Consider the following 21,131-nt stretch of genomic DNA (forward strand, 5'->3'; position numbering starts at 1 on the left):
CGAGAGGCCCCCGAGGAACTCGCATGGGGACTGGCCTTTCCTGAGGCCACCAGAGCGGGTCCCTGAGGTCCCCGTCGTAAGTCGAGAGCACCTGCCGCAACTCGAGAAAATCCAGGAGGTTTTGCCCTCCAGACGAGATGAGGCCCATTTCCGCTGAGGCTTCTCGAGGCTAATCACGTCTAACCACTGGAACTTCCAAAGGGTCATTCACACCCTTGCTGCAACTCAAGAAGTTCCCCGACATACACGTCTCCACTCGAGGGGAAGCACGTGGGGTCCCGCACACATCCAGGGGAGCCCCGTTCCCGCCTCCTAGCTCGAGATGAGGGATCCTTTCCCTGTTTCGTAGGGAAAGAATTCCCGGCGTTCCCGTCGCATCTCAAGAGGAGGCGCTCTCCACAGGAAAGGCGAGAGGAACTCCAGGGTCGTGCCACCATTCCAAGAGTCCCCCAGATGTGTCAGTCCATTCCAGAGGAATCTGTTTTCCCTGCACTGCGTTGACGTTCAAGCCGAGGATCGACTCCCACCACGTGTGCACGTGGGACAGCCCTGTGGGAAAGCCTCGTGGGAAAGCCTCGTGGGAAAGACTCGAGGGAAAACCATAGATCCTTTGATCCACGCGGCGGACTGCGTGACACTGCTGCTACCGCTCTGGAGGAAAGCGCAAGTGCATGCCCGCATTCGAGACGAGGACTGACTCCCCTGGGGAGACTCCAGAAGTACCCCAAGATCCATGTCAGCACTGGAGAGCAATCCTCAAGTTCCGGCCCCGACTCCACACAAGGTCTTAGGCCCCGGCATCGACGGGAGAGGAATCCCGAGAGGCCCCCGAGGAACTCGCATGGGGACTGGCCTTTCCTGAGGCCACCAGAGCGGGTCTCTGAGGTCCCCGTCGTAAGTCGAGAGCACCTGCCGCAACTCGAGAAAATCCAGGAGGTTTTCACCTCCAGGCGAGATGAGGCCCATTTCCGCTGAGGCTTCTCGAGGCCAATCACATCTAACCACTGGAACTTCCAAAGGGTCCTTCACACCCTTGCTGCAACTCAAGAAGTTCCCCGACATACCCGTCTGCACTCGAGAGGAAGCACGTGGTGTCCCGCACACATCCAGGGTAGCCCCGTTTCCGCCTCCTAGCTCGAGATGAGGGATCCTTTCCCTGTTTCGTAGGGAAAGAATTCCCGGCGTTCCCGTCGCATCTCAAGAGGAGGGGCTCTCCACAGGTAAGGCGAGAGGAACTCCAGGGTCATGCCACCATTCCAAGAGTCCCCCAGATGTGTCAGTCCATTCCAGAGGAACCTGTTTTCCCTGCACTGCCTTGACGTTCAAGCCGAGGATCGACTCCCACCCCGTGTGCACGTGGGACAGCCCTGTGGGAAAGCCTCGTGGGAAAGCCTCGTGGGAAAGACTCGAGGGAAAACCATAGATCCTTTGATCCACGCGGCGGACTGCGTGACACTGCTGCTACCGCTCTGGAGGAAAGCTCAAGTGCATGCCCGCATTCGACACGAGGACTGACTCCCCTGGGGAGACTCCAGAAGTACCCCAAGATCCATGTCAGCACTGGAGAGGAATCCTCAGGTTCCGGCCCCGACTCCACACAAGGTCTTAGGCCCCGGCATCGACGGGAGAGGAATCCCGAGAGGCCCCCGAGTAACTCGCATGGGGACTGGCCTTTCCTGAGGCCACCATAGCGGGTCCCTGAGGTCCCCGTCGTAAGTCGAGAGCACCTGCCGCAACTCGAGAAAATCCAGGAGGTTTTGCCCTCCAGACGAGATGAGGCCCATTTCCGCTGAGGCTTCTCGAGGCTAATCACGTCTAACCACTGGAACTTCCAAAGGGTCATTCACACCCTTGCTGCAACTCAAGAAGTTCCCCGACATACACGTCTCCACTCGAGAGGAAGCACGTGGGGTCCCGCACACATCCAGGGGAGCCCCGTTCCCGCCTCCTAGCTCGAGATGAGGGATCCTTTCCCTGTTTCGTAGGGAAAGAATTCCCGGCGTTCCCGTCGCATCTCAAGAGGAGGCGCTCTCCACAGGAAAGGCGAGAGGAACTCCAGGGTCGTGCCACCATTCCAAGAGTCCCCCAGATGTGTCAGTCCATTCCAGAGGAATCTGTTTTCCCTGCACTGCCTTGACGTTCAAGCCGAGGATCCACTCCCACCACGTGTGCACGTGGGACAGCCCTGTGGGAAAGCCTCGTGGGAAAGCCTCGTGGGAAAGACTCGAGGGAAAACCATAGATCCTTTGATCCACGCGGCGGACTGCGTGACACTGCTGCTACCGCTCTGGAGGAAAGCGCAAGTGCATGCCCGCATTCGAGACGAGGACTGACTCCCCTGGGGAGACTCCAGAAGTACCCCAAGATCCATGTCAGCACTGGAGAGGAATCCTCAGGTTCCGGCCCCGACTCCACACAAGGTCTTAGGCCCCGGCATCGACGGGAGAGGAATCCCGAGAGGCTCCCGAAGAACTCCCTTGGGGACTGGCCTTTCCTGAGGCCACCAGAGCGGGTCCCTGAGGTCCCCGTCGTAAGTCGAGAGCACCTGCCGCAACTCGAGAATATCCAGGATGTTTTGCCCTCCAGGTGAGATGAGGCCCATTTCCGCTGAGGCTTCTCCAGGCTAATCACGTCTAACCACTGAACTTCCAAAGGGTCATTCACACCCTTGCTGCAACTCAAGAAGTTCCCCGACATACCGTCTCCACTCGAGACGAAGCACGTGGGTCCCGCACACATCCAGGGGATCCCCGTTTCCGCCTCCTAGCTCGAGATGAGGGATCCTTTCCCTGTTTGGTAGGGAAAGAATTCCCGGCGTTCCCGTCGCATCTCAAGAGGAGGCGCTCTCCACAGGAAAGGCGAGAGGAACTCCAGGGTCGTGCCACCATTCCAAGAGTCCCCCAGATGTGTCAGTCCATTCCAGAGGAACCTGTTTTCCCTGCACTGCCTTGACGTTCAAGCCGAGGATCGACTCCCACCACGTGTGCACGTGGGACAGCCCTGTGGGAAAGCCTCGTGGGAAAGCCTCGTGGGAAAGACTCGAGGGAAAACCATAGATCCTTTGATCCACGCGGCGGACTGCGTGACACTGCTGCTACCGCTCTGGAGGAAAGCGCAAGTGCATGCCCGCATTCGAGACGAGGACTGACTCCCCTGGGGAGACTCCAGAAGTACCCCAAGATCCATGTCAGCACTGGAGAGGAATCCTCAGGTTCCGGCCCCGACTCCACACAAGGTCTTAGGCCCCGGCCTCGACGGGAGAGGAATTCCGAGAGGCCCCCGTGGAACTCGCATGGGGACTGGCCTTTCCTGAGGCCACCAGAGCGGGTCCCTGAGGTCCCCGTCGTAAGTCGAGAGCACCTGCCGCAACTCGAGAAAATCCAGGAGGTTTTGCCCTCCAGGCGAGATGAGGCCCATTTCCGCTGAGGCTTCTCGAGGCCAATCACGTCTAACCACTGGAACTTCCAAAGGGTCCTTCACACCCTTGCTGCAACTCAAGAAGTTCCCCGACATACCCGTCTCCACTCGAGAGGAAGCACGTGGTGTCCCGCACACATCCAGGGGAGCCCCGTTTCCGCCTCCTAGCTCGAGATGAGGGATCCTTTCCCTGTTTCGTAGGGAAAGAATTCCCGGCGTTCCCGTCGCATCTCAAGAGGAGGCGCTCTCCACAGGAAAGGCGAGAGGAACTCCAGGGTCGTGACACCATTCCAAGAGTCCCCCAGATGTGTCAGTCCATTCCAGAGGAACCTGTTTTCCCTGCACTGCCTTGACGTTCAAGCCGAGGATCGACTCCCACCACGTGTGCACGTGGGACAGCCCTGTGGGAAAGCCTCGTGGGAAAGCCTCGTGGGAAAGACTCGAGGGAAAACCATAGATCCTTTGATCCACGCGGCGGACTGCGTGACACTGCTGCTACCGCTCTGGAGGAAAGCGCAAGTGCATGCCCGCATTCGAGACGAGGACTGACTCCCCTGGGGAGACTCCAGAAGTACCCCAAGATCCATGTCAGCACTGGAGAGGAATCCTCAGGTTCCAGCCCCGACTCCACACAAGGTCTTAGGCCCCGGCATGGACGGGAGAGGAATCCCGAGAGGCCCCCGAGGAACTCGCATGGGGACTGGCCTTTCCTGAGGCCACCAGAGCGGGTCCCTGAGGTCCCCGTCGTAAGTCGAGAGCACCTGCCGCAACTCGAGAAAATCCAGGATGTTTTGCCCTCCAGGTGAGATGAGGCCCATTTCGGCTGAGGCTTCTCGAGGCTAATCACGTCTAACCACTGAACTTCCAAAGGGTAATTCACACCCTTGCTGCAACTCAAGAAGTTCCCCGACATACCGTCTCCACTCGAGACGAAGCACGTGGGTCCCGCACACATCCAGGGGAGCCCCGTTTCCGCCTCCTAGCTCGAGATGAGTGATCCTTTCCCTGTTTCGTAGGGAAAGAATTCCCGGCGTTCCCGTCGCATCTCAAGAGGAGGCGCTCTCCACAGGAAAGTCGAGAGGAACTCCAGGGTCGTGCCACCATTCCAAGAGTCCCCCAGATGTGTCAGTCCATTCCAGAGGAACCTGTTTTCCCTGCACTGCCTTGACGTTCAAGCCGAGGATCGACTCCCACCACGTGTGCACGTGGGACAGCCCTGTGGGAAAGCCTCGTGGGAAACCCTCGTGGGAAAGACTCGAGGGAAAACCATAGATCCTTTGATCCACGCGGCGGACTGCGTGACACTGCTGCTACCGCTCTGGAGGAAAGCACAAGTGCATGCCCGCATTCGAGACGAGGACTGACTCCCCTGGGGAGACTCCAGAAGTACCCCAAGATCCATGTCAGCACTGGAGAGGAATCCTCAGGTTCCGGCCCCGACTCCACACATGGTCTTAGGCCCCGGCATCGACGGGAGAGGAATGCCGACAGGCCCCGGAGGAACTAGCATGGGGACTGGCCTTTCCTGAGGCCACCAGAGCGGGTCCCTGAGGTCCCCGTCGTAAGTCGAGAGCACCTGCCGCAACTCGAGAAAATCCAGGAGGTTTTGCCCTCCAGGCGAGATGAGGACCATTTCCGCTGAGGCTTCTCGAGGCTAATCACATCTAACCATTGGAACTTCCAAAGGGTCCTTCACACCCTTGCTGCAACTCAAGAAGTTCCCCGACATACCCGTCTCCACTCGAGAGGAAGCACGTGGTGTCCCGCACACATCCAGGGGAGACCCGTTTCCGCCTCCTAGCTCGAGATGAGGGATCCTTTCCCTGTTTCGTAGGGAAAGAATTCCCGGCGTTCCCGTCGCATCTCAAGAGGAGGCACTCTCCACAGGAAAGGCGAGAGGAACTCCAGGGTCGTGCCACCATTCCAAGAGTCCCCCAGATGTGTCAGTCCATTCCAGAGGAACCTGTTTTCCCTGCACTGCCTAGACGTTCAAGCCGAGGATCGACTCCCACCACGTGTGCACGTGGGACAGCCCTGTGGGAAAGCCTCGTGGGAAAGCCTCGTGGGAAAGACTCGAGGGAAAACCATAGATCCTTTTATCCACGCGGAGGACTGCGTGACACTGCTGCTACCGCTCTGGAGGAAAGCGCAAGTGCATGCCCGCATTCGAGACGAGGACTGACTCCCCTGGGGAGACTCCAGAAGTACCCCAAGATCCATGTCAGCACTGGAGAGGAATCCTCAGGTTCCGGCCCCGACTCCACACAAGGTCTTAGGCCCCGGCATCGACGGGAGAGGAATCCCGAGAGGCCCCCGAGGAACTCGCATGGGGACTGGCCTTTCCTCAGGCCACCAGAGCGGGTCCCTGAGGTCCCCGTCGTAAGTCGAGAGCACCTGCCGCAACTCGAGAAAATCCAGGAGGTTTTGCCCTCCAGGCGAGATGAGGCCCATTTCCGCTGAGGCTTCTCGAGGCCAATCACATCTAACCACTGGAACTTCCAAAGGGTCCTTCACACCCTTGCTGCAACTCAAGAAGTTCCCCGACATACCGTCTCCACTCGAGAGGAAGCACGTGGGGTCCCGCACACATCCAGGGGAGCTCCGTTTCCGCCCCCTGGCTCGAGTGAGGGATCCTTTCCCTGTTTCGTAGGGAAAGAATTCCCGGCGTTCCCGTCGCATCTCAAGAGGAGACGCTCTCCACAGGAAAGGCGAGAGGAACTCCAGGGTCGTGCCACCATTCCAAGAGTCCCCCAGATGTGTCAGTCCATTCCAGAGGAACCTGTTTTCCCTGCACTGCCTTGACGTTCAAGCCGAGGATCGACTCCCACCACGTGTGCACGTGGGACAGCCCTGTGGGAATGCCTCGTGGGAAAGCCTCGTGGGAAAGACTCGAGGGAAAACCATAGATCCTTTGATCCACGGGGAGGACTGCGTGACACTGCTGCTACCGCTCTGGAGGAAAGCGCAAGTGCATGCCCGCATTCGAGACGAGGACTGACTTCCCTGGGGAGACTCCAGAAGTACCCCAAGATCCATGTCAGCACTGGAGAGGAATCCTCAGGTTCCAGCCCCGACTCCACACAAGGTCTTAGGCCCCGGCATGGACGGGAGAGGAATCCCGAGAGGCCCCCGAGGAACTCGCATGGGGACTGGCCTTTCCTGAGGCCACCAGAGCGGGTCCCTGAGGTCCCCATCGTAAGTCGAGAGCACCTGCCGCAACTCGAGAAAATCCAGGAGGTTTTGCCCTCCAGGCGAGATGAGGCCCATTTCCGCTGAGGCTTCTCGAGGCCAATCACATCTAACCACTGAAACTTCCAAAGGGTCCTTCACACCCTTGCTGCAACTCAAGAAGTTCCCCGACATACCGTCTCCACTCGAGAGGAAGCACGTGGGGTCCCGCACACATCCAGGGGAGCTCCGTTTCCGCCCCCTGGCTCGAGTGAGGGATCCTTTCCCTGTTTCGTAGGGAAAGAATTCCCGGCGTTCCCGTCGCATCTCAAGAGGAGACGCTCTCCACAGGAAAGGCGAGAGGAACTCCAGGGTCGTGCCACCATTCCAAGAGTCCCCCAGATGTGTCAGTCCATTCCAGAGGAACCTGTTTTCCCTGCACTGCCTTGACGTTCAAGCCGAGGATCGACTCCCACCACGTGTGCACGTGGGACAGCCCTGTGGGAAAGCCTCGTGGGAAAGCCTCGTGGGAAAGACTCGAGGGAAAACCATAGATCCTTTGATCCACGGGGAGGACTGCGTGACACTGCTGCTACCGCTCTGGAGGAAAGCGCAAGTGCATGCCCGCATTCGAGACGAGGACTGACTTCCCTGGGGAGACTCCAGAAGTACCCCAAGATCCATGTCAGCACTGGAGAGGAATCCTCAGGTTCCAGCCCCGACTCCACACAAGGTCTTAGGCCCCGGCATGGACGGGAGAGGAATCCCGAGAGGCCCCCGAGGAACTCGCATGGGGACTGGCCTTTCCTGAGGCCACCAGAGCGGGTCCCTGAGGTCCCCATCGTAAGTCGAGAGCACCTGCCGCAACTCGAGAAAATCCAGGAGGTTTTGCCCTCCAGGCGAGATGAGGCCCATTTCCGCTGAGGCTTCTCGAGGCCAATCACATCTAACCACTGGAACTTCCAAAGGGTCCTTCACACCCTTGCTGCAACTCAAGAAGTTCCCCGACATACCCGTCTCCACTCGAGAGGAAGCAAGTGGTGTCCCGCACACATCCAGGGGAGCCCCGTTTCCGCCTCCTAGCTCGAGATGAGGGATCCTTTCCCTGTTTCGTAGGGAAAGAATTCCCGGCGTTCCCGTCGCATCTCAAGAGGAGGCGCTCTCCACAGGAAAGGCGAGAGGAACTCCAGGGTCGTGCCACCATTCCAAGAGTCCCCCAGATGTGTCAGTCCATTCCAGAGGAACCTGTTTTCCCTGCACTGCCTTGACGTTCAAGCCGAGGATCGACTCCCACCACGTGTGCACGTGGGACAGCCCTGTGGGAAAGCCTCGTGGGAAAGCCTCGTGGGAAAGACTCGAGGGAAAACCATAGATCCTTTGATCCACGCGGCGGACTGCGTGACACTGCTGCTACCGCTCTGGAGGAAAGCGCAAGTGCATGCCCGCATTCGAGACGAGGACTGACTCCCCTGGGGAGACTCCAGAAGTACCCCAAGATCCATGTCAACACTGGAGAGGAATCCTCAGGTTCCGGCCCCGACTCCACACAAGGTCTTAGGCCCCGGCATCGACGGGAGAGGAATCCCGAGAGGCCCCCGTGGAACTCGCATGGGGACTGGCCTTTCCTGAGGCCACCAGAGCGGTTCCCTGAGGTCCCCGTCGTAAGTCGAGAGCACCTGTCGCAACTCGAGAAAATCCAGGAGGTTTTGCCCTCCAGGCGAGATGAGGCCCATTTCCGCTGAGGCTTCTCGAGGCCAATCACATCTAACCACTGGAACTTCCAAAGGGTCCTTCACACCCTTGCTTCAACTCAAGAAGTTCCCCGACATACCTGTCTCCACTCGAGAGGAAGCACGTGGGGTCCCGCACACATCCAGGGGAGCCCCGTTTCCGCCTCCTAGCTCGAGATGAGGGATCCTTTCCCTGTTTCGTAGGGAAAGAATTCCCGGCGTTCTCGTCGCATCTCAAGAGGAGGCGCTCTCCACAGGAAAGGCGAGAGGAACTCCAGGGTCGTGACACCATTCCAAGAGTCCCCCAGATGTGTCAGTCCATTCCAGAGGAACCTGTTTTCCCTGCACTGCCTTGACGTTCAAGCCGAGGATCCACTCCCACCACGTGTGCACGTGGGACAGCCCTGTGGGAAAGCCTCGTGGGAAAGCCTCGTGGGAAAGACTCGAGGGAAAACCATAGATCCTTTGATCCACGCGGCGGACTGCGTGACACTGCTGCTACCGCTCTGGAGGAAAGCGCAAGTGCATGCCCGCATTCGAGACGAGGAGTGACTCCCCTGGGGAGACTCCAGAAGTACCCCAAGATCCATGTCAGAACTGGAGAGGAATCCTCAGGTTCCGGCCCCGACTCCACACAAGGTCTTAGGCCCCGGCCTCGACGGGAGAGGAATGCCGAGAGGCCCCCGTGGAACTCGCATGGGGACTGGCCTTTCCTGAGGCCACCAGAGCGGGTCCCTGAGGTCCCCGTCGTAAGTCGAGAGCACCTGCCGCAACTCGAGAAAATCCAGGAGGTTTTGCCCTCCAGGCGAGATGAGGCCCATTTCCGCTGAGGCTTCTCGAGGCCAATCACATCTAACCACTGGAACTTCCAAAGGGTCCTTCACACCCTTGCTTCAACTCAAGAAGTTCCCCGACATACCCGTCTCCACTCGAGAGGAAGCACGTGGTGTCCCGCACACCACCAGGGGAGCCCCGTTTCCGCCTCCTAGCTCGAGATGAGTGATCCTTTCCCTGTTTCGTAGGGAAAGAATTCCCGGCGTTCCCGTCGCATCTCAAGAGGAGGCGCTCTCCACAGGAAAGGCGAGAGGAACTCCAGGGTCGTGCCACCATTCCAAGAGTCCCCCAGATGTGTCAGTCCATTCCAGAGGAACCTGTTTTCCCTGCACGGCCTTGACGTTCAAGCCGAGGATCGACTCCCACCACCTGTGCACGTGGGAGAGTCCTGTGGGAAAGCCTCGTAGGAAAGCCTCGTGGGAAAGACTCGAGGGAAAACCATAGATCCTTTGATCCACGCGGCGGACTGCGTGTCACTGCTGCTACCGCTCTGGAGGAAAGCGCAAGTGCATGTCCGCATTCGAGAGGAGGACTGACTCCCCTGGGGAGACTCCAGAAGTACCCCAAGATCCATGTCAGCACTGGAGAGGAATCCTCAGGTTCCGGCCCCGATTCCACACAAGGTCTTAGGCCCCGGCATCGACGGGAGAGGAATCCCGAGAGGCCCCCGAGGAACTCGCATGGGTACTGGCCTTTCCTGAGGCCACCAGAGCGGGTCCCTGAGGTCCCCGTCGTAAGTCGAGAGCACCTGCCGCAACTCGAGAAAATCCAGGAGGTTTTGCCCTCCAGGCGAGATGAGGCCCATTTCCGCTGAGGCTTCTCGAGGCCAATCACATCTAACCACTGGAACTTCCAAAGGGTCCTTCACACCCTTGCTGCAACTCAAGAAGTTCCCCGACAAACCCGTCTGCACTCGAGAGGAAGCACGTGGGGTCCCGCACACATCCAGGGGAGCCCCGTTTCCGCCTCCTAGCTCGAGATGAGGGATCCTTTCCCTGTTTCGTAGGGAAAGAATTCCCGGCGTTCCCGTCGCATCTCAAGAGGAGGCGCTCTCCACAGGAAAGGCGAGAGGAACTCCAGGGACATGCCACCATTTCAAGAGTCCCCCAGATGTGTCAGTCCATTCCAGAGGAACCTGTTTTCCCTGCACTGCCTTGACGTTCAAGCCGAGGATCGACTCCCACTACGTGTGCACGTGGGACAGCCCTGTGGGAAAGCCTCGTGGGAAAGCCTCGTGGGAAAGACTCGAGGGAAAACCATAGATCCTTTGATCCATTGGGCGGACTGCGTGACACTGCTGCTACCGCTCTGGAGGAAAGCGCAAGTGCATGACCGCATTCGAGACGAGGACTGACTCCCCTGGGGAGACTCCAGAAGTACCCCAAGATCCATGTCAGCACTGGAGAGGAATCCTCAGGTTCCGGCCCCGACTCCACACAAGGTCTTAGGCCCCGGCACCGACGGGAGAGGAATCCCGAGAGGCCCCCGAAGAACTCGCTTGGGGACTGGCCTTTCCTGAGGCCACCAGAGCGGGTCCCTGAGGTCCCCGTCGTAAGTCGAGAGCACCTGCCGCAACTCGAGAAAATCCAGGATGATTTGCCCTCCAGGCGAGATGAGGCCCATTTCCACTGAGGCTTCTCGAGGCCAATCACGTCTAACCACTGGAACTTCCAAAGGGTCCTTCACACCCTTGCTGCTACTCAAGAAGTTCCCCGACATACCCGTCTCCACTCGAGAGGAAGCACGTGGTGTCCCGCACACATCCAGGGGAGCCCCGTTTCCGCCTCCTAGCTCGAGATGAGGGATCCTTTCCCTGTTTCATAGGGAAAGAATTCCCGGCGTTCCAGTCGCATCTCAAGAGGAGGCGCTCTCCACAGGAAAGGCGAGAGGAACTCCAGGGTCGTGCCACCATTCCAAGAGTCCCCCAGATGTGTCAGTCCATTCCAGAGGAACCTGTTTTCCCTGCACTGCCTTGACGTTTAAGCCGAGGATCGACTCCCACCACGTGTGCACGTGGGACAGCCCTGTGGGAAAGCCTCGTGGGAAAGCCTCGTGGGAAAGACTCGAAGGAAAACCATAGATCCTTTGATCCACGCGGCGGACTTCGTGACACTGCTGCTACCGCTCTGGAGGAAAGCGCAAGTGCAGGCCCGTATTCGAGACGAGGACTGACTCCCCTGGGGAGACTCCAGAAGTACCCCAAGATCCATGTCAGCACTGGAGAGGAATCCTCAGGTTCCGGCTCCGACTCCACACAAGGTCTTAGGCCCCGGCATCGACGGGAGAGGAATCCCGAGAGGCCCCCGAGGAACTCGCATGGGGACTGGCCTTTCCTGAGGCCACCAGAGCGGGTCCCTGAGGTCCCCGTCGTAAGTCGAGAGCACCTGCCGCAACTCGAGAAAATCCAGGAGGTTTTGCCCTCCAGACGAGATGAGGCCCATTTCCGCTGAGGCTTCTCGAGGCTAATCACGTCTAACCACTGGAACTTCCAAAGGGTCATTCACACCCTTGCTGCAACTCAAGAAGTTCCCCGACATACACGTCTCCACTCGAGAGGAAGCACGTGGGGTCCCGCACACATCCAGGGGAGCCCCGTTCCCGCCTCCTAGCTCGAGATGAGGGATCCTTTCCCTGTTTCGTAGGGAAAGAATTCCCGGCGTTCCCGTCGCATCTCAAGAGGAGGCGCTCTCCACAGGAAAGGCGAGAGGAACTCCAGGGTCGTGCCACCATTCCAAGAGTCCCCCAGATGTGTCAGTCCATTCCAGAGGAATCTGTTTTCCCTGCACTGCGTTGACGTTCAAGCCGAGGATCGACTCCCACCACGTGTGCACGTGGGACAGCCCTGTGGGAAAGCCTCGTGGGAAAGCCTCGTGGGAAAGACTCGAGGGAAAACCATAGATCCTTTGATCCACGCGGCGGACTGCGTGACACTGCTGCTACCGCTCTGGAGGAAAGCGCAAGTGCATGCCCGCATTCGAGACGAGGACTGACTCCCCTGGGGAGACTCCAGAAGTACCCCAAGATCCATGTCAGCACTGGAGAGCAATCCTCAAGTTCCGGCCCCGACTCCACACAAGGTCTTAGGCCCCGGCATCGACGGGAGAGGAATCCCGAGAGGCCCCCGAGGAACTCGCATGGGGACTGGCCTTTCCTGAGGCCACCAGAGCGGGTCTCTGAGGTCCCCGTCGTAAGTCGAGAGCACCTGCCGCAACTCGAGAAAATCCAGGAGGTTTTCACCTCCAGGCGAGATGAGGCCCATTTCCGCTGAGGCTTCTCGAGGCCAATCACATCTAACCACTGGAACTTCCAAAGGGTCCTTCACACCCTTGCTGCAACTCAAGAAGTTCCCCGACATACCCGTCTGCACTCGAGAGGAAGCACGTGGTGTCCCGCACACATCCAGGGTAGCCCCGTTTCCGCCTCCTAGCTCGAGATGAGGGATCCTTTCCCTGTTTCGTAGGGAAAGAATTCCCGGCGTTCCCGTCGCATCTCAAGAGGAGGGGCTCTCCACAGGTAAGGCGAGAGGAACTCCAGGGTCATGCCACCATTCCAAGAGTCCCCCAGATGTGTCAGTCCATTCCAGAGGAACCTGTTTTCCCTGCACTGCCTTGACGTTCAAGCCGAGGATCGACTCCCACCCCGTGTGCACGTGGGACAGCCCTGTGGGAAAGCCTCGTGGGAAAGCCTCGTGGGAAAGACTCGAGGGAAAACCATAGATCCTTTGATCCACGCGGCGGACTGCGTGACACTGCTGCTACCGCTCTGGAGGAAAGCTCAAGTGCATGCCCGCATTCGACACGAGGACTGACTCCCCTGGGGAGACTCCAGAAGTACCCCAAGATCCATGTCAGCACTGGAGAGGAATCCTCAGGTTCCGGCCCCGACTCCACACAAGGTCTTAGGCCCCGGCATCGACGGGAGAGGAATCCCGAGAGGCCCCCGAGTAACTCGCATGGGGACTGGCCTTTCCTGAGGCCACCATAGCGGGTCCCTGAGGTCCCCGTCGTAAGTCGAGAGCACCTGCCGCAACTCGAGAAAATCCAGGAGGTTTTGCCCTCCAGACGAGATGAGGCCCATTTCCGCTGAGGCTTCTCGAGGCTAATCACGTCTAACCACTGGAACTTCCAAAGGGTCATTCACACCCTTGCTGCAACTCAAGAAGTTCCCCGACATACACGTCTCCACTCGAGAGGAAGCACGTGGGGTCCCGCACACATCCAGGGGAGCCCCGTTCCCGCCTCCTAGCTCGAGATGAGGGATCCTTTCCCTGTTTCGTAGGGAAAGAATTCCCGGCGTTCCCGTCCCATCTCAAGAGGAGGCGCTCTCCACAGGAAAGGCGAGAGGAACTCCAGGGTCGTGCCACCATTCCAAGAGTCCCCCAGATGTGTCAGTCCATTCCAGAGGAATCTGTTTTCCCTGCACTGCCTTGACGTTCAAGCCGAGGATCCACTCCCACCACGTGTGCACGTGGGACAGCCCTGTGGGAAAGCCTCGTGGGAAAGCCTCGTGGGAAAGACTCGAGGGAAAACCATAGATCCTTTGATCCACGCGGCGGACTGCGTGACACTGCTGCTACCGCTCTGGAGGAAAGCGCAAGTGCATGCCCGCATTCGAGACGAGGACTGACTCCCCTGGGGAGACTCCAGAAGTACCCCAAGATCCATGTCAGCACTGGAGAGGAATCCTCAAGTTCCGGCCCCGACTCCACACAAGGTCTTAGGCCCCGGCATCGACGGGAGAGGAATCCCGAGAGGCCCCCGAGGAACTCGCATGGGGACTGGCCTTTCCTGAGGCCACCAGAGCGGGTCCCTGAGGTCCCCGTCGTAAGTCGAGAGCACCTGCCGCAACTCGAGAAAATCCAGGAGGTTTTGCCCTCCAGGCGAGATGAGGCCCATTTCCGCTGAGGCTTCTCGAGGCCAATCACATCTAACCACTGGAACTTCCAAAGGGTCCTTCACACCCTTGCTGCAACTCAAGAAGTTCCCCGACAAACCCGTCTGCACTCGAGAGGAAGCACGTGGGGTCCCGCACACATCCAGGGGAGCCCCGTTTCCGCCTCCTAGCTCGAGATGAGGGATCCTTTCCCTGTTTCGTAGGGAAAGAATTCCCGGCGTTCCCGTCGCATCTCAAGAGGAGGCGCTCTCCACAGGAAAGGCGAGAGGAACTCCAGGGACATGCCACCATTTCAAGAGTCCCCCAGATGTGTCAGTCCATTCCAGAGGAACCTGTTTTCCCTGCACTGCCTTGACGTTCAAGCCGAGGATCGACTCCCACTACGTGTGCACGTGGGACAGCCCTGTGGGAAAGCCTCGTGGGAAAGCCTCGTGGGAAAGACTCGAGGGAAAACCAAAGATCCTTTGATCCATTGGGCGGACTGCGTGACACTGCTGCTACCGCTCTGGAGGAAAGCGCAAGTGCATGACCGCATTCGAGACGAGGACTGACTCCCCTGGGGAGACTCCAGAAGTACCCCAAGATCCATGTCAGCACTGGAGAGGAATCCTCAGGTTCCGGCCCCGACTCCACACAAGGTCTTAGGCCCCGGCACCGACGGGAGAGGAATCCCGAGAGGCCCCCGAAGAACTCGCTTGGGGACTGGCCTTTCCTGAGGCCACCAGAGCGGGTCCCTGAGGTCCCCGTCGTAAGTCGAGAGCACCTGCCGCAACTCGAGAAAATCCAGGATGATTTGCCCTCCAGGCGAGATGAGGCCCATTTCCACTGAGGCTTCTCGAGGCCAATCACGTCTAACCACTGGAACTTCCAAAGGGTCCTTCACACCCTTGCTGCTACTCAAGAAGTTCCCCGACATACCCGTCTCCACTCGAGAGGAAGCACGTGGTGTCCCGCACACATCCAGGGGAGCCCCGTTTCCGCCTCCTAGCTCGAGATGAGGGATCCTTTCCCTGTTTCATAGGGAAAGAATTCCCGGCGTTCCAGTCGCATCTCAAGAGGAGGCGCTCTCCACAGGAAAGGCGAGAGGAACTCCAGGGTCGTGCCACCATTCCAAGAGTCCCCCAGATGTGTCAGTCCATTCCAGAGGAACCTGTTTTCCCTGCACTGCCTTGACGTTTAAGCCGAGGATCGACTCCCACCACGTGTGCACGTGGGACAGCCCTGTGGGAAAGCCTCGTGGGAAAGCCTCGTGGGAAAGACTCGAAGGAAAACCATAGATCCTTTGATCCACGCGGCGGACTTCGTGACACTGCTGCTACCGCTCTGGAGGAAAGCGCAAGTGCAGGCCCGTATTCGAGACGAGGACTGACTCCCCTGGGGAGACTCCAGAAGTACCCCAAGATCCATGTCAGCACTGGAGAGGAATCCTCAGGTTCCGGCTCCGACTCCACACAAGGTCTTAGGCCCCGGCATCGACGGGAGAGGAATCCCGAGAGGCCCCCGAGGAACTCGCATGGGGACTGGCCTTTCCTGAGGCCACCAGAGCGGGTCCCTGAGGTCCCCGTCGTAAGTCGAGAGCACCTGCCGCAACTCGAGAAAATCCAGGAGGTTTTGCCCTCCAGACGAGATGAGGCCCATTTCCGCTGAGGCTTCTCGAGGCTAATCACGTCTAACCACTGGAACTTCCAAAGGGTCATTCACACCCTTGCTGCAACTCAAGAAGTTCCCCGACATACACGTCTCCACTCGAGAGGAAGCACGTGGGGTCCCGCACACATCCAGGGGAGCCCCGTTCCCGCCTCCTAGCTCGAGATGAGGGATCCTTTCCCTGTTTCGTAGGGAAAGAATTCCCGGCGTTCCCGTCGCATCTCAAGAGGAGGCGCTCTCCACAGGAAAGGCGAGAGGAACTCCAGGGTCGTGCCACCATTCCAAGAGTCCCCCAGATGTGTCAGTCCATTCCAGAGGAATCTGTTTTCCCTGCACTGCGTTGACGTTCAAGCCGAGGATCGACTCCCACCACGTGTGCACGTGGGACAGCCCTGTGGGAAAGCCTCGTGGGAAAGCCTCGTGGGAAAGACTCGAGGGAAAACCATAGATCCTTTGATCCACGCGGCGGACTGCGTGACACTGCTGCTACCGCTCTGGAGGAAAGCGCAAGTGCATGCCCGCATTCGAGACGAGGACTGACTCCCCTGGGGAGACTCCAGAAGTACCCCAAGATCCATGTCAGCACTGGAGAGCAATCCTCAAGTTCCGGCCCCGACTCCACACAAGGTCTTAGGCCCCGGCATCGACGGGAGAGGAATCCCGAGAGGCCCCCGAGGAACTCGCATGGGGACTGGCCTTTCCTGAGGCCACCAGAGCGGGTCTCTGAGGTCCCCGTCGTAAGTCGAGAGCACCTGCCGCAACTCGAGAAAATCCAGGAGGTTTTCACCTCCAGGCGAGATGAGGCCCATTTCCGCTGAGGCTTCTCGAGGCCAATCACATCTAACCACTGGAACTTCCAAAGGGTCCTTCACACCCTTGCTGCAACTCAAGAAGTTCCCCGACATACCCGTCTGCACTCGAGAGGAAGCACGTGGTGTCCCGCACACATCCAGGGTAGCCCCGTTTCCGCCTCCTAGCTCGAGATGAGGGATCCTTTCCCTGTTTCGTAGGGAAAGAATTCCCGGCGTTCCCGTCGCATCTCAAGAGGAGGGGCTCTCCACAGGTAAGGCGAGAGGAACTCCAGGGTCATGCCACCATTCCAAGAGTCCCCCAGATGTGTCAGTCCATTCCAGAGGAACCTGTTTTCCCTGCACTGCCTTGACGTTCAAGCCGAGGATCGACTCCCACCCCGTGTGCACGTGGGACAGCCCTGTGGGAAAGCCTCGTGGGAAAGCCTCGTGGGAAAGACTCGAGGGAAAACCATAGATCCTTTGATCCACGCGGCGGACTGCGTGACACTGCTGCTACCGCTCTGGAGGAAAGCTCAAGTGCATGCCCGCATTCGACACGAGGACTGACTCCCCTGGGGAGACTCCAGAAGTACCCCAAGATCCATGTCAGCACTGGAGAGGAATCCTCAGGTTCCGGCCCCGACTCCACACAAGGTCTTAGGCCCCGGCATCGACGGGAGAGGAATCCCGAGAGGCCCCCGAGTAACTCGCATGGGGACTGGCCTTTCCTGAGGCCACCATAGCGGGTCCCTGAGGTCCCCGTCGTAAGTCGAGAGCACCTGCCGCAACTCGAGAAAATCCAGGAGGTTTTGCCCTCCAGACGAGATGAGGCCCATTTCCGCTGAGGCTTCTCGAGGCTAATCACGTCTAACCACTGGAACTTCCAAAGGGTCATTCACACCCTTGCTGCAACTCAAGAAGTTCCCCGACATACACGTCTCCACTCGAGAGGAAGCACGTGGGGTCCCGCACACATCCAGGGGAGCCCCGTTCCCGCCTCCTAGCTCGAGATGAGGGATCCTTTCCCTGTTTCGTAGGGAAAGAATTCCCGGCGTTCCCGTCCCATCTCAAGAGGAGGCGCTCTCCACAGGAAAGGCGAGAGGAACTCCAGGGTCGTGCCACCATTCCAAGAGTCCCCCAGATGTGTCAGTCCATTCCAGAGGAATCTGTTTTCCCTGCACTGCCTTGACGTTCAAGCCGAGGATCCACTCCCACCACGTGTGCACGTGGGACAGCCCTGTGGGAAAGCCTCGTGGGAAAGCCTCGTGGGAAAGACTCGAGGGAAAACCATAGATCCTTTGATCCACGCGGCGGACTGCGTGACACTGCTGCTACCGCTCTGGAGGAAAGCGCAAGTGCATGCCCGCATTCGAGACGAGGACTGACTCCCCTGGGGAGACTCCAGAAGTACCCCAAGATCCATGTCAGCACTGGAGAGGAATCCTCAAGTTCCGGCCCCGACTCCACACAAGGTCTTAGGCCCCGGCATCGACGGGAGAGGAATCCCGAGAGGCCCCCGAGGAACTCGCATGGGGACTGGCCTTTCCTGAGGCCACCAGAGCGGGTCCCTGAGGTCCCCGTCGTAAGTCGAGAGCACCTGCCGCAACTCGAGAAAATCCAGGAGGTTTTGCCCTCCAGGCGAGATGAGGCCCATTTCCGCTGAGGCTTCTAGAGGCCAATCACATCTAACCACTGGAACTTCCAAAGGGTCCTTCACACCCTTGCTGCAACTCAAGAAGTTCCCCGACATACCCGTCTGCACTCGAGAGGAAGCACGTGGTGTCCCGCACACATCCAGGGTAGCCCCGTTTCCGCCTCCTAGCTCGAGATGAGGGATCCTTTCCCTGTTTCGTAGGGAAAGAATTCCCGGCGTTCCCGTCGCATCTCAAGAGAAGGGGCTCTCCACAGGTAAGGCGAGAGGAACTCCAGGGTCATGCCACCATTCCAAGAGTCCCCCAGATGTGTCAGTCCATTCCAGAGGAACCTGTTTTCCCTGCACTGCCTTGACGTTCAAGCCGAGGATCGACTCCCACCACGTGTGCACGTGGGACAGCCCTGTGGGAAAGCCTCGTGGGAAAGCCTCGTGAGAAAGACTCGAGGGAAAACCATAGATCCTTTGATCCACGCGGCGGACTGCGTTACACTGCTGCTACCGCTCTGGAGGAAAGCGCAAGTGCATGCCCGCATTCGAGACGAGGACTGACTCCCCTGGGGAGACTCCAGAAGTACCCCAAGATCCATGTCAGCACTGGAGAGGAATCCTCAGGTTCCGGCCCCGACTCCACACAAGGTCTTAGGCCCCGGCATCGACGGGAGAGGAATCCCGAGAGGCTCCCGAAGAACTCCCTTGGGGACTGGCCTTTCCTGAGGCCACCAGAGCGGGTCCCTGAGGTCCCCGTCGTAAGTCGAGAGCACCTGCCGCAACTCGAGAATATCCAGGATGTTTTGCCCTCCAGGTGAGATGAGGCCCATTTCCGCTGAGGCTTCTCCAGGCTAATCACGTCTAACCACTGAACTTCCAAAGGGTCATTCACACCCTTGCTGCAACTCAAGAAGTTCCCCGACATACCGTCTCCACTCGAGACGAAGCACGTGGGTCCCGCACACATCCAGGGGATCCCCGTTTCCGCCTCCTAGCTCGAGATGAGGGATCCTTTCCCTGTTTGGTAGGGAAAGAATTCCCGGCGTTCCCGTCGCATCTCAAGAGGAGGCGCTCTCCACAGGAAAGGCGAGAGGAATTCCAGGGTCGTGCCACCATTCCAAGAGTCCCCCAGATGTGTCAGTCCATTCCCGAGGAACCTGTTTTCCCTGCACTGCCTTGACGTTCAAGCCGAGGATCGACTCCCACCACGTGTGCACGTGGGACAGCCCTGTGGGAAAGCCTCGTGGGAAAGCCTCGTGGGAAAGACTCGAGGGAAAACCATAGATCCTTTGATCCACGCGGCGGACTGCGTGACACTGCTGCTACCGCTCTGGAGGAAAGCGCAAGTGCATGCCCGCATTCGAGACGAGGACTGACTCCCCTGGGGAGACTCCAGAAGTACCCCAAGATCCATGTCAGCACTGGAGAGGAATCCTCAGGTTCCGGCCCCGACTCCACACAAGGTCTTAGGCCCCGGCCTCGACGGGAGAGGAATTCCGAGAGGCCCCCGTGGAACTCGCATGGGGACTGGCCTTTCCTGAGGCCACCAGAGCGGGTCCCTGAGGTCCCCGTCGTAAGTCGAGAGCACCTGCCGCAACTCGAGAAAATCCAGGAGGTTTTGCCCTCCAGGCGAGATGAGGCCCATTTCCGCTGAGGCTTCTCGAGGCCAATCACGTCTAACCACTGGAACTTCCAAAGGGTCCTTCACACCCTTGCTGCAACTCAAGAAGTTCCCCGACATACCCGTCTCCACTCGAGAGGAAGCACGTGGTGTCCCGCACACATCCAGGGGAGCCCCGTTTCCGCCTCCTAGCTCGAGATGAGGGATCCTTTCCCTGTTTCGTAGGGAAAGAATTCCCGGCGTTCCCGTCGCATCTCAAGAGGAGGCGCTCTCCACAGGAAAGGCGAGAGGAACTCCAGGGTCGTGACACCATTCCAAGAGTCCCCCAGATGTGTCAGTCCATTCCAGAGGAACCTGTTTTCCCTGCACTGCCTTGACGTTCAAGCCGAGGATCGACTCCCACCACGTGTGCACGTGGGACAGCCCTGTGGGAAAGCCTCGTGGGAAAGCCTCGTGGGAAAGACTCGAGGGAAAACCATAGATCCTTTGATCCACGCGGCGGACTGCGTGACACTGCTGCTACCGCTCTGGAGGAAAGCGCAAGTGCATGCCCGCATTCGAGACGAGGACTGACTCCCCTGGGGAGACTCCAGAAGTACCCCAAGATCCATGTCAGCACTGGAGAGGAATCCTCAGGTTCCAGCCCCGACTCCACACAAGGTCTTAGGCCCCGGCATGGACGGGAGAGGAATCCCGAGAGGCCCCCGAGGAACTCCCATGGGGACTGGCCTTTCCTGAGGCCACCAGAGCGGGTCCCTGAGGTCCCCATCTTAAGTCGAGAGCACCTGCCGCAACTCGAGAAAATCCAGGAGGTTTTGCCCTCCAGGCGAGATGAGGCCCATTTCCGCTGAGGCTTCTCGAGGCCAATCACATCTAACCACTGGAACTTCCAAAGGGTCCTTCACACCCTTGCTGCAACTCAAGAAGTTCCCCGACATACCCGTCTCCACTCGAGAGGAAGCACGTGGTGTCCCGCACACATCCAGGGGAGCCCCGTTTCCGCCTCCTAGCTCGAGATGAGGGATCCTTTCCCTGTTTCGTAGGGAAAGAATTCCCGGCGTTCCCGTCGCATCTCAAGAGGAGGCGCTCTCCACAGGAAAGGCGAGAGGAACTCCAGGGTCGTGCCACCATTCCAAGAGTCCCCCAGATGTGTCAGTCCATTCCAGAGGAACCTGTTTTCCCTGCACTGCCTTGACGTTCAAGCCGAGGATCGACTCCCACCACGTGTGCACGTGGGACAGCCCTGTGGGAAAGCCTCGTGGGAAAGCCTCGTGGGAAAGACTCGAGGGAAAACCATAGATCCTTTGATCCACGCGGCGGACTGCGTGACACTGCTGCTACCGCTCTGGAGGAAAGCGCAAGTGCATGCCCGCATTCGAGACGAGGAC

Source organism: Ovis canadensis, chromosome 17, assembly GCF_042477335.2.
Source record: "Ovis canadensis isolate MfBH-ARS-UI-01 breed Bighorn chromosome 17, ARS-UI_OviCan_v2, whole genome shotgun sequence".
Lineage (NCBI taxonomy): Eukaryota > Metazoa > Chordata > Mammalia > Artiodactyla > Bovidae > Ovis > Ovis canadensis.